Source organism: Saccopteryx leptura, chromosome 1, assembly GCF_036850995.1.
Source record: "Saccopteryx leptura isolate mSacLep1 chromosome 1, mSacLep1_pri_phased_curated, whole genome shotgun sequence".
NCBI classification, from domain to species: domain Eukaryota; kingdom Metazoa; phylum Chordata; class Mammalia; order Chiroptera; family Emballonuridae; genus Saccopteryx; species Saccopteryx leptura.
This window is the reverse complement of record NC_089503.1, coordinates 183,989,145-184,001,461: the sequence shown is the minus strand read 5'-3', so window position 1 is coordinate 184,001,461 and position 12,317 is coordinate 183,989,145. Positions and strand designations below refer to the sequence as shown.

Genomic DNA, 12,317 nt, shown 5'->3' with positions numbered 1-12,317 from the left:
ACTAGGATTAATTAAAGTTATGTTATACTTGTGTTTCTGTGTTGAAAATTGTCTTGTTTGTGTGTAAAATATGTTCAAATTTGTAAAACTAAGGAATTAAATAAAATTAAGTCATTTTAAGACTTTATCTCAAGCCGCTTCAGACAGTTGGCTGCTTGTAAGGCAACATCCTGAAAAAGGAGGCATTGAGGAAAGCGGGAATTTATTTCCTCGAATGCCCTATAATAGACTGAACAATACAAAAGACTTTTAGATATAGAAGCTGATGCATCTCTTATTACTAAGCAACATTAGTTTTCTTTTAGCCCACTTAGGCAATAGTCACTAAGCTGCATGGCTTAGGGAAAGTCCCTAACAAAGCTCTAAAAAAATTTTTACAATAGGAAAATAACAAAGGTCATTTGGCCTCTGATAAAGAAAAACATTTATCTTATAAATAATTAAGAGAGCAAGTTTTAAAATTACAATCTAAACTTTCTGACAAGGAGTTTTTATACTCACTATGACCAAATTTCTGTCAAAGCTCTTAAAGAGTTAAAAACGGCTTGCTCCCAGTATAAAACGAACTGTCTTTATACGCAGGAGCTGCTATCCTCCTTCATGGACTCTGAATGTTTTATTTCAAAAAATTAGAAATGTTAGCTCGGACTGTTCTTTCAAAAGCAAAAGAGTTACAATTTATGCCTTAGTAGGAGAATCAATGCTAACCCTCTTATTAATATTACACAAAATGAACTTTTTAGACGGACAGTTTGCTAATTTACAACAGCAATGTAGGCAAAATGTAGGGGTGAGGATTCGCTCTTATCTCCACAGATACGGGACTAATAGAAGATTGAAGCTTCAGCATAAGTTGGAAATAGAAAAAAGGGAGATTTGAGAATTAAATAAACTTACTCAGGAGGCAAAAAATTTTTTAATTAAGACTTCAAAAAACATCCTTGACTCTGTTTCTTTCTAGCAATGCTAACTGTTGTGTCTATAACAATAAGCATAACTAACTATTCTAAGTTTATATTACTTAAATAAGCAATGTTGAATAGTCAGACACTGTATCAACATTATGTAAATCAACCTTTAAAAAAATTCGTTAGAAATATCTTCAATCTTTAATAATCCATTATATAAATGACATATTAATAGCTTATAAAAATAATGCTGAACTTTCAGTCATCCTTAAAAATGCTTCTGAAACCTTAAATCAGTGTAGTTTGATTGTAGTTGAAGACAAAATTCAAACAGTCTGTCCTATTAACATTGTTACTGATTCACAATATGTAGAACATACAATTAAACTTATAGAAACTGTTTATATTTCAAATAATAGTTCTAGATTGCACAAATTGTTTCAAGAGTTACAACTTTTATTGTAGGAATGAAATTCGCCTATCTATATAACTCACATTCGTTCTCATACAGCTTTACCAGGACCTATATCTACTACAAATAATAAAATTAATCAATTACTCATTAAATCAATAGAAATAGCTACTAAATTTCATACAGAGACTCCTACAAATTGAAAAGGTTTAATGCAAAAATTTAGAATAACCAGGCAAGAAGCTCGGAATAATGTTGAAAACTCTCCTCAGTATTATAGTATTATAAATGCTCCTCCATTACCGAAAAGAATGAATCCTAGAGGACAACACAGTAATAACCTGTAGCAAATAGATATTGCTCATATTTCTTCTTTTAAAAAACTATTTTATGTACTGTTTTATTAATATTTATTCTTCCTTTCGATAGGCCACACCTTTGCCTAGAGAAAAGGCTAATTGTGTCTTTCAACATCTTATTGAAGCTTTTAATGTTATAGGCATTCCTAAAGCAATTAAAACTGACAATAGTCCTGCCTATACATCTACTAAATTTCAACAATTCTTAGCATTTTAGAATATTAAACATACTACTAGAATTCCATATAATTCACAAGAACAAGCAATTATTAAACACAGTAATTGCACTCTGAAAAATGTGTTACTTAAACAAAAGGGGGGCGAAGAAAGGAGATTATCCCCTAGAATTATGTTATACAAAGCTGTATTTACTTTAAATTTCTTAAATACAGGAGAAGATAATTTGCTGCAAACAGACACTGGACAAAAAACAGTTCTAAGATTAATCAACCTGTGCATTATAAAAGTGAGTTGAATCAATAGGTATCTAGTGTAGTGCAACATTGGGGAAGAGGGTTTGCTTGTGTCATTGCAGAATCCAGTGAAGTCCTTTGGAGTCCTGCTCGCAGAATTAAACTAACAACATGAATAAGAACAACAGATTCTTTCCATATCTGCCCATTGCTGAGATGAAAGAAATGAATTTCAGAAGAAGAATCTTAAAGGTGCTGCTGCTTGGTATTGAAAAGGCTATAAAATACCAAGTTGGGGTCAACTTAAAAAAACTGACCTTTAATGGTAAAAAAAAAGAAATGCTACAAGCTACTAGAAAAGAAGAAAATGCTACTAACCTGTTTTTAGCAATGATTGCTTTGGTAACAATTCTGGTAAGTAGAGCTGAAAATTTTAGTTATTAGGCATATGTCCCTAATCCTCCATTAAGTAGAGCTATTCATTAGGAAAATAGTACCTTTCCTATTTTTGTTAATGACTCTAATTAGCTTCCAGGACCTTTTAATGTAGAGGTCCCTTAGCACCTTCGGAAGAAGGCATGAAATTAGAAAATTATACAACAGGAGTTGAGGGATTACCTATATGTATAGGACATGAGCCACATTGTTTAAACATAGAAGCGCAAGCTTAGTTCTCTATTGTCAAAGATAATAGTAAAGGAGATGAAAAAAAAAAAACACGTTTCTTAGAAGGATATAGATTTAAAAGTAATACATCTGTACATAAAACGTCATAGATTAAAACCCTCATAACTCCGCCCAAGTTAAAGGGCAGGGTGCTGATTTAAGGTGACATAAGAACAATGGTTTAATTATAGCTGGTGATCAAAGTAATCATACTATCATATAGCATAGAGGAGGGATGTCACCTCGAGCTCCTCATATAAAATTTGGTCCTATACAATATCAATTGTAGAAAGTAGCCACGGCACTTAAACATATGTCAGCGTAGAAAGGAAAAATCTGGAGAAATTATCCTTCTAATCATTTTATGTTAATCTTTAAGAAGAATGAAACACATTTCATATCTGCTTATGTTAGATTGCCTTACATGTTTGTTATAGGTGAAACCAAATAGCTAAAAATTATTCAAAAACTTGCAATAAGTGTGCTTTTTATACATGTATTAACTCTTCTATTCTTTTTAATAAAAATAGTCAAAGTCTTTATATTTTAAGAACCTGAACAGGAGTCTAGATTCCAGTACAAATGCATCGGATGTGGCAGGATTCCCCTTCCATGAGGCTGTTACAACACCTTATTAAGTCCTTGAAGTGAACCAAGAGACTAGTTAGACTGATCATCACCATTATTATGGGACTAATAGCTGTAACCACCGCGGCTGCTGTATCTGGAGTTACATTACATCAAAGTATACAGACTGTGGACTTTGTACAAAAATGGCATGAAGATTCTGAACAACTGTGGATTTCTCAATAACATATAGATAGTAGCCTGACCTGTGGTGGCGCAGTGGATAAAGCGTCGACCTGGAATGCTGAGGTTGCTGGTTCAAAACCCTGGCCTTGCCAGGTCAAGGCACATATGGGAGTTGAAGCTTCCTGCTCCTCCCCTCCCCCCTTCTCTCTCTCTCTCTCTCTCTCTCTCTCTCTCTCCCTCCCTCCCTCCCTCCCCTCTAAAATGAATGAATAAATGAAAATAATTTAAAAAAAATAACATATAGATAGTAACATTAATACTAAAGTTAATGATTTAGAACAGACTATGATTGTGTTAAGAGATCAAATTGTTAGCCTGCAAAGACAAATTAAGCTAAGATATGATTAGAATGTAACTACTTTTTGTGTTACCCCTATTTCTTAAAATCGTACTTATTTCCATTAGGAAAATGTTAAAAAGCATTTGTTAAATCATGATAATGTAACTAAGGAAATCATTAAATTACAAAGACATATTCATGAAGCTTTTCAAAGAAAATTAGAAATTCTAACATGTCAACCTATATTAAAGGGATTAATAAATAATTTATCGCAATTAAATCCTATTGAATATATTAAAGGATTTTTGGGATCCACTGTGGGACTTTTTATAATAGTATTAATTCTATGTTTTATATGTAGTCTGTCGACAAATCAAAGCAAGAGAAATAAGGGATGAACGACAGAAGGCTGTGTTTTCTGTGGTGCTTCATAACATTCAGCATAAACAAAAAGGGGGAAATGTAGTGGAATAACCCATTGCATGGCCTTGGATGGGAACACAGCCAACAAGAAAAGAATGTTTTGCCAAGAGAATTGTTTTGTGACTTGAATGCGGGTCACTAAAACAGGTCTATGTGACTGAAGGCAGTTGCTGGGCTTTTTTCTCAGTAAAACATTCTCATAAGATTTCTGTTCCTTTCAAGGTTATCCCTTGAGATAAAGAGAGGAATGCTGTGGGAACCATAGAAGCAATAGCAATTAATGCCTTTTGATATTATATTGTTATTAAGCTATCATGCAGGTGTACTCTATGTATCTTTAAGTAAAAGTTATGCTTGGCCCTGGCCAGTTGGCTCAGTGGTAGAGCGTCGGCCTGGCGTGCAGGAGTCCCAGGTTCGATTTTCGGCCAGGGCACACAGGAGAAGTGCCCATCTGCTTCTCCACCCCTCCCCCTCTCCTTCCTCTCTGTCTCTCGCTTCCCCTCCCGCAGCCAAGGCTCCATTGGAGCAAAGTTGCCCCGGGTGCTGAGGATGGCTCTATGGCCTCTGCCTCGGGCGCTAGAATGGCTCTGGTTGCAACAGAGCGATGCCCCAGATGGGCAGAACATTGACCCCTGGTGGGCATGCCGGGTGCATCCCGGTCGGGCACATGAGGGAGTCTGTCTGACTGCTTCCCCGTTTCCAACTTCAGAATAAAAAAAAAGAAAAAAAAAGTTATGCTTGATGTTATGCCAATTTCTCAGTAAACAAGCTTTTTGAAGTCTTGTGAATAAAAATAGGACACAGCGCGAACTCGGGGCCATTTGCCTGAGCGAGTGGTGGACCTTTGCTAGTCCTTGATGGTTTCGTCTGCTGATCTCTCTCTCTCTGTGCCCGACTCACGACAACATAATACAAACACACCAAAAAGAAGGGGCAAGACAAATTTTTTTTTAGAAAAGGATAAGCTGCCTGACCTGTGGTGGTGCAGTAGATAAAGCATGGACCTGGAATGCTAAGGTCACGGACCTGGAATGCTGAGATCACTGGTTTGAAACCCAGGGCTCGCCTGGTCAAGGCACATATGGGAGTTGATGCTCCCTGCTCCTCCCCCCTTCTCTCGCTCTATAAAAATTAGTAAATAAAATTAAAAACAAAAACAAAAAATTCATTTCTCTCTAGAAAACAAACAAAAACAAAAGAAGAACCCTAGGACAGAAGACTCACTGCTGGTCCTTGGCTGTCTCCCCAGTCTAGGCAAGCCGGGCATTTCTGCCAGACCCTGTCCTCTCTCGCACCATTCCCAAGTGCCCCAAGCTGGGCGTGCCAGTGGCACGTTTCTGCCTGGAGGAGCACAGGGACCAAGACCCAGCATCCTGCCAGCGCTGCGCTCCATGCTCCATCCTCAGTGTCCTCAGTCCTGTTCCGCCCTAAAGGAGGCGGAGGGTCCCTTCTCTTTAAACTTCGGGCGCGGGGGCTGTCCCTCCATCCCAGGACCTCTCCATCCCCTCCCAGCCTTGTAACTTCTTGCTGGGGAAGAGAAACGAGAGGCCCAGACCTGGTGTGGCTGCACCACCCGCCCTCTCCGTGGAGGTGCAGAGGTCCTCCCGTGGGAGGGGGGGGGCGGCGGCCATGGGGCTCCTTCCCTTCACTTTGGCACGGTGACACAGGCGTCTCCAGGAGTGACTTTATCTTAGACAGTCACACAAGTGTCCAGGATGTACGCATAGGTTTCCTACTGCTGATCTAAAACAACACACATGGTCCCCAGTCTTGGAGGTCAGAGTCTGACGTGGGGCTCACTGGGCTGAGAGGAAGGCGTTGCCAGCTGCCCTTCTAGAGGCTCCAGAGGAAACCTGTGCCTTTCCCAGCTTCTAGGGGCCATCTCCCCACCCCCCACCACAGCCCACAGTCACCCCTGCTCACCTCACAGCAGCCCGACACTCTTCCTCCATCTCCCAATTCTGCTAACAATTCTGGAGATTCCGTTGTGCCATCTGGATCACCTCCCTGTCCTAAACGCACTGATTAGAAACCTTAATCCCACCTGCTACCCTAATTCTCTTTTGCTACAAGTCACCAGGTTCTGGAGACAGGCAGAGGGTGGTTTCTGCTCACCACTGCCAGTCATCTTTACTTCTATTTAAATAGTTTTTGTGTTTTGTTTACTTCTATTTAAATAGTTTTTGTTTTGGTTTTTTTCCCCCCCTGAAATGAGAAGCGAGGAGGCAGAGAGACAGACTCCTGCATTCATCCAACCAGGATCTACCCAGCATGCCCACTAGGAGGCGATGCTCTGCCCATCTGGAGCGTTGCTCTGTTGCAACGGGAGCCATTCTAGTGCCTGAGGAGCCATTCTAGGCCGTGGAACCTTACTCTGAGCTCGGGGCCAACTTTGCTCCAATGGAGCCCTGGCTTCGGGAGGGGAAGTAAGAGACAGAGAGAAAGGAGAAGGGGGGGTGGTGGTGAAGCAAATGGGCGCTCTCCTGTGTGCCCTGGCTGGGAATCAAACCTGGGGCTTCCACACTATGGAACTTCCTGAGCTATGTATGATCCTAGCTCAGGAAATTAAATTTCTAACCACAAGTAGTCATTTGCCAAACATTAGGACTGTTGTATTCCTTTTTAAAGTTTTTTTAAGATTAATTTGAGAGACAGGAAGGGGGAGAGAGGGAATAGAGAAATGAGAACATCAACTCACAGTTGCTTCACTTTAGCTGTTTAGTCCTTGACTGGGCGGGGGGCTCACCAGCAACCTTGGGCTCAAGCCAGTGACTTCAGGGTTTCAAACGAAGGACATCAGCGTTCACATTGGCCGCTCTATCTGCTGTGCCAACCCTGGTCAGACTAAAGTAATTTTTACATGTCTAATTACAACAAAAGCTACCACTGTGCACCAGTCACTGGTCCAAGTGCTTTAAACACCTTAACACATTCAGCTGTCACAAGAACCCTACAGCAACATTCAGTGTAGTAACCCCAGGAGTAATTACTAACTCTGTGTTCAATTTCTCTACATCTTTGTATCAATTCCAGCAGATCTCTAAAAGGAACCCAAAAATAATACCAACTAAGGCAAAGTAATGGAGAGTGCCCCATACAATAAGATAATTAATAAGGAATAACTATTATATAGCAGCTCCCTCTTTGCAGAATTGTAATTTTCAGGGGAAAAAATTGCCTTATAATACTGTGGTGTAGCTGTGTTAGGCTTGCTCACGGGGTTACCAGCTGCAAGCACTTTGCCTGATTGGTATGTGAGTGTGTGGCAGTGCCACGTGTGTGTGGCCTGTATAAGGCTATGGGTGCTTGCACTCAAGAGAGACTGGGATTGTGGATACGTGGATTGTCTGCCTGCCACTGAGAGGGGCCATTTGTGGTTTGTTTGCCTGAGAGGCGGTTTCCCCTTATTGTGTGCTTCTCCACGGTTGTGAGACTTCATTAAACGGAATGGCCCAACTCTTTCCAGCTCCGCAATTTTTCTACTATCTGCCTGAATCCAAAGTGAACCTGCCTGGCCTCAGCCACCAGGCATTATAAATACATATGCAAAAAAAAAAAAAAAAATACATATGCAAGGAAAGTGTCAAACTCACAGGCAACTTAATGAATGAAAATATGTACCACCTCATGTTTGCTAAACTACCATTAAATAGCTTCCACCTGTATTACTGTATCTGCGATGCATCACTCTAATCTGCCTTGGGAAACGGCTTATTTCCTCCAGCTGCTGAGAGTACTGGCTTCTGTAGGTTAACCTTCAACTTTGGACCTTCTTTCAGAATCATCTGCATGGAAAAAACTCCTTGCTCAAGTGTACGCACTTCCTTCCTAGGGCAACGAGAACCCAATGACAGATTATTACAGAAGTGTAAATGCCCAATCCCTCATCTCAACTAAGAAAGATTGAGGACCATCCTAGTTTCAGAGCATCCTGCAGGTCAACTGAAAGCTTTGATCAGTTCACATCACAGCCCAACTTCTCTCCCTCCACCTAGTCCTGCTTCCTTACTTTCCATTAGCATTGATCCCAAGAGTACTCCTAATAAACTTTCTGAACACTACATTTCCTGAATGTGAATAGCCATCTCAGTCAGCTTCCCATTTCCATTTGCAAGTATTGGATATCCAGCCAATACTTTTAGACAGCAATTTGGCAACATATATCAAGAACCTTATGAGACTGACGCGCTACCTATTGCGCTAACGAGGCACCTCAAGAACCTTGAAATATTCATATTTTTGAGAAACAACAGTGTAGAAAGGGCATGAATTCAAGCACAGATTCAAATCCCAGCTCTGCTATATGAAAGCTTTGAGACCTGAGTCTTGGTCTCCTCATCTATAAATAAATGGGAGCAACAGCATCTATATTCTAGAGCTGTTATGATGTTCAAAGTAGAGAGCATATGTGAAAGCCCCGGGCACACAGTGATTGCTTACTTAGCAATTAAGGTTCCTAATTAGCTGACTTGAAGGTTAAATGCTAAATTCTCTTTCACTTTACCAATAATCCCAGTTACATAAGGACAAATGCCTTCTCCGTATCATATTATGTACCTGTGTAACTAGGAAAGACTGAAAGCCATCCTAGCTTCAGAGCGGCCCACGTTCAGCTGAAAGACTTCCACAGCAACCTTAGGTTCACGAAGGCAGTGCTTATAACCATCTAGTTCAATGGTTCTCAAACCTTAGTGAGTATCAGAATCCCCCAAAGGGCTTTTTTTTTTTTGTATTTTTCTGAAGCTGGAAACGGGGAGAGACAATCAGACAGATTCCCGCATGCGCCCGACTGGGATCCACCTGGCACGCCCACCAGGGGCGATGCTCTGCCCCTCCGGGGCGTCGCTCTGTCGCGACCAGAACCACTTTAGCGCCTGGGGCAGAGGCCAAGGAGCCATCCCCAGCACCTGGGCCATCTTTGCTCCAATGGAGCCTCGGCTGCGGGAGAGGAAGAGAGAGACAGAGAGGAAGGAGAGGGGGAGGGATGGAGAAGCAAATGGGCGCTTCTCTTGTGTGCCCCGGCCGGGAATCGAACCCGGGACTTCTGCACGCCAGGCCGACGCTCTACCACTGAGCCAACCGGACAGGGCCCCAAAGGGCTTTTTAAAGCATAGATTGTTGGGCACCACCTCCAGAGTGTCTGGGTTAGTGGTTCTGCGGTGAGACCCAGGAATTTGCATTTTTAACAAGTAACCATGTGATGCTGACGCTGGACTGGGACCTCACTTTGAGACCCTCTGGCCTGTTTGTCACTGAATCTCTCGGTACCAATTTAGGCCAGTCCTAATATATAGAAGATACTCAAATATTTGTTGATTCACTACAAAATAAATTAGTCTACTACACTATTATTTACGAAAGTATAAAACTAGAAATTACAAGCAAAATCATCAACAAAATGAAAGACAACCTACCCAATGGAAGAAAATATATGCAAATCATTTATCTGACAAGAAGTTAATATCCAAAATATAAAAAACTCATACAAATCAGGACCTGGCCGGTTAGCTCAGTCAGTTAAGAGTCGTCCTGATACGACAAGGCTATGGGTTTGAACCCTGGTCAAGGCACACGGGGGAAGCAACCAATGATTGTACAACTGAGTGGAACAACAAATAAACGCTTCCCTTCCCCCTCCCTGGTCTCTCCCTTCCTCTAAAAAAAAAAAAAAAAATTAAGTCAACCTGGTGGATGGAGGTTGCTAATTTGATTCCCACATCAGGGCATGTAGAGGAGCAGCTCGACATTCCTATATCTCTCCCTACCTCTCCTTTTCCCCCAAAAATATAAATAAATAAAAATAATGCATACAAGTCAATAGCAAAACCACCCCAAACAACCTGATTAAAAAAGGACAAAGGATCCAAAGAAGACATAGAGATGGCCAACAGGTACATTAAAAAGGTGTTCAACATCACTCATCAGCAGGAAAATACAAATTAAAATCATAATAAGATATCACCTCAAACCTGTTGGAATGGCTAGTATCAAAAAGACAAGAAATAAGTGTTGGTGAGTATGTGGAGAAAAGGGCTTATGCATTGTTGATGAGAATGTATACTGGAATAGTCACTATGGAGAACTGTATGGAGTTTCCTTAAAAAAATTAAATAATAGGCCCTGGCGAGATAGCTCCATTGGTTGAAGCATTGGCCCAAAGCACAGAGGTTGCTGGTTTGATTCCTGATCAGAGCATACAGGAATGAATTGATGTTCCTGTCTCTCTACCTCCCAACGATTGATGTTCCTGTCTATCTCCCTTCCTCTCTGGCTTAAATTAATAAATAAAAATAAAAAAAAAAAAGATTACATTAAAAAATAGAACTATCACTTGACCAGGCGGAGGCATATGGATAGAGCATCAGACTAAGATGCAGAGGATTTGGTTTGAAACCCGAGGTTGCCGGCTTGAGCATGGGCTCATCCAGCTTGAGCAAGGGCTCACCAGCTTGAGTGCAGGGTTGCTGAATTGAGCATGGGATCATAGACATGACCCCATAGTTGCTGGCTAGAGCCCAAAGATCACTGGCTTGAAGCCCAAGGTCACTGGCTTAAGCCCAAGGTCGTTGGCTTGAGCAAGGGGTAACTCACTCTGCTGTAGCTCCCTGGTCAAGGCACATACGAGAAAACAATCAATGAACAACCAAAGTGCCACAATAAAGACTTGATGCTTCTCATCTCTCTCCCTTCCTGTCTGTCTGTCCCTATCTGTCCTTCTCTCTGACTCTCTGTCTTTGTCAAAAAAAAAAAAAAAAGGAATTACCCAGGGTCCATAATTCCACTTCTGGGTATTTATTCAAAGAAACAAAAACACTATCTTAAAGAGATAATATGTACCTCATGTTCACTGCAGCATTATTTACAGTAGCCAGATGTGGAAGTAACCAATAGATGAATGGATAAAGTGCATGTGGTGTGTGTGTATACACACACACACAAAACATAGTATTATTCAGCTATAAAAAGGAAGGCTATCTTACCATTTGAGACAACATGGATAGACCTTGAAAGTATTATGGTAAGTGAAATAAGTCAGAGAAAGACAAATACTATACAATTCACTTATAGGTAGAATCATAATTTAAAATAAAAAAGAGCCTTGCCTGTGGTGGCACAGTGGATAAAAGTGTCGACCTAGAATGCTGAAGTTGCCAGTTTGAAACCCTGGGCTTGCCTAGTCAAGGCACATATGAGAGTTGATGCTTCCTGCCCCTCCCCCAAAGTGAATAAGTTAAAAAAAAAGAAAAAGACAATAGTAATATCCATTAAAGAAAATAAAAAGAACTCATAGATACAGAGAACAAGTTGGTGTTTGCCAGAGGCAGAGCATGAAGGGTGGATGAAATGTAGAAAGGGAATCAAAAGGTACACACTTCCAGTTACAAGTCCAGGGGATGTAATAATGCACAGCACAGTGACCACAGCAATTATGCTGCATTATGCGTTTGAAAGTAGCTAATAGATCTTTTTTTTTTTAATTTATTGATTTTAGAGAGAGGGAAAGAGAAACATCCATTTGTTGTTCCACTTATTTATACATTCATTGGTTGATTCTTATATGTGCTCTGACCAGGGAACAAATCCCACAACCTTGGCATATCTGGACGATGCCCTTGGCCTAACCAACCAACCTACCTGGCCAGGGCACTAACAGAATAGATCTTAAAAGTTCTCATCCCAAGAAAAAACATTTGTAACAATATATGGTGAAGGATGTTAACTAGACTTATTGTGGTGATCATTATACAATATATACAAATATCAAATCATTATGTTGTATACCTGAAACTACTATGTTGCATATCAATTACAGTCAATTAAAAAAATACAAGTAGCCCTGGTCGAATAGCTTGGTTGGTTGGATCATCATCCTGAGCAGCAGGCTGCCAGTTCAATTCCCAGTCAGGGCACATACAGGAATAGATGTCTCTTACCTGCTCTCTCCCATCCTTTAAGATAACAAAAAATAAACACTGAAAAAAACTAAAGCTATGGAAACACAGCTAAATATATACCAAATAAGAAGTGAGAAAAGGTAACACA

The 12,317-nt window shown here is 40.6% G+C and overlaps 1 protein-coding gene across 9 annotated transcripts in view; it reads right to left on the bottom strand.

The window, feature by feature from the left end:
• Positions 1 to 12,317, bottom strand: part of TBCE (tubulin folding cofactor E) — a 129,756-nt gene that overhangs the window by 87,079 nt on the left and 30,360 nt on the right. The gene's annotated exons all lie outside the window — the stretch shown is intronic.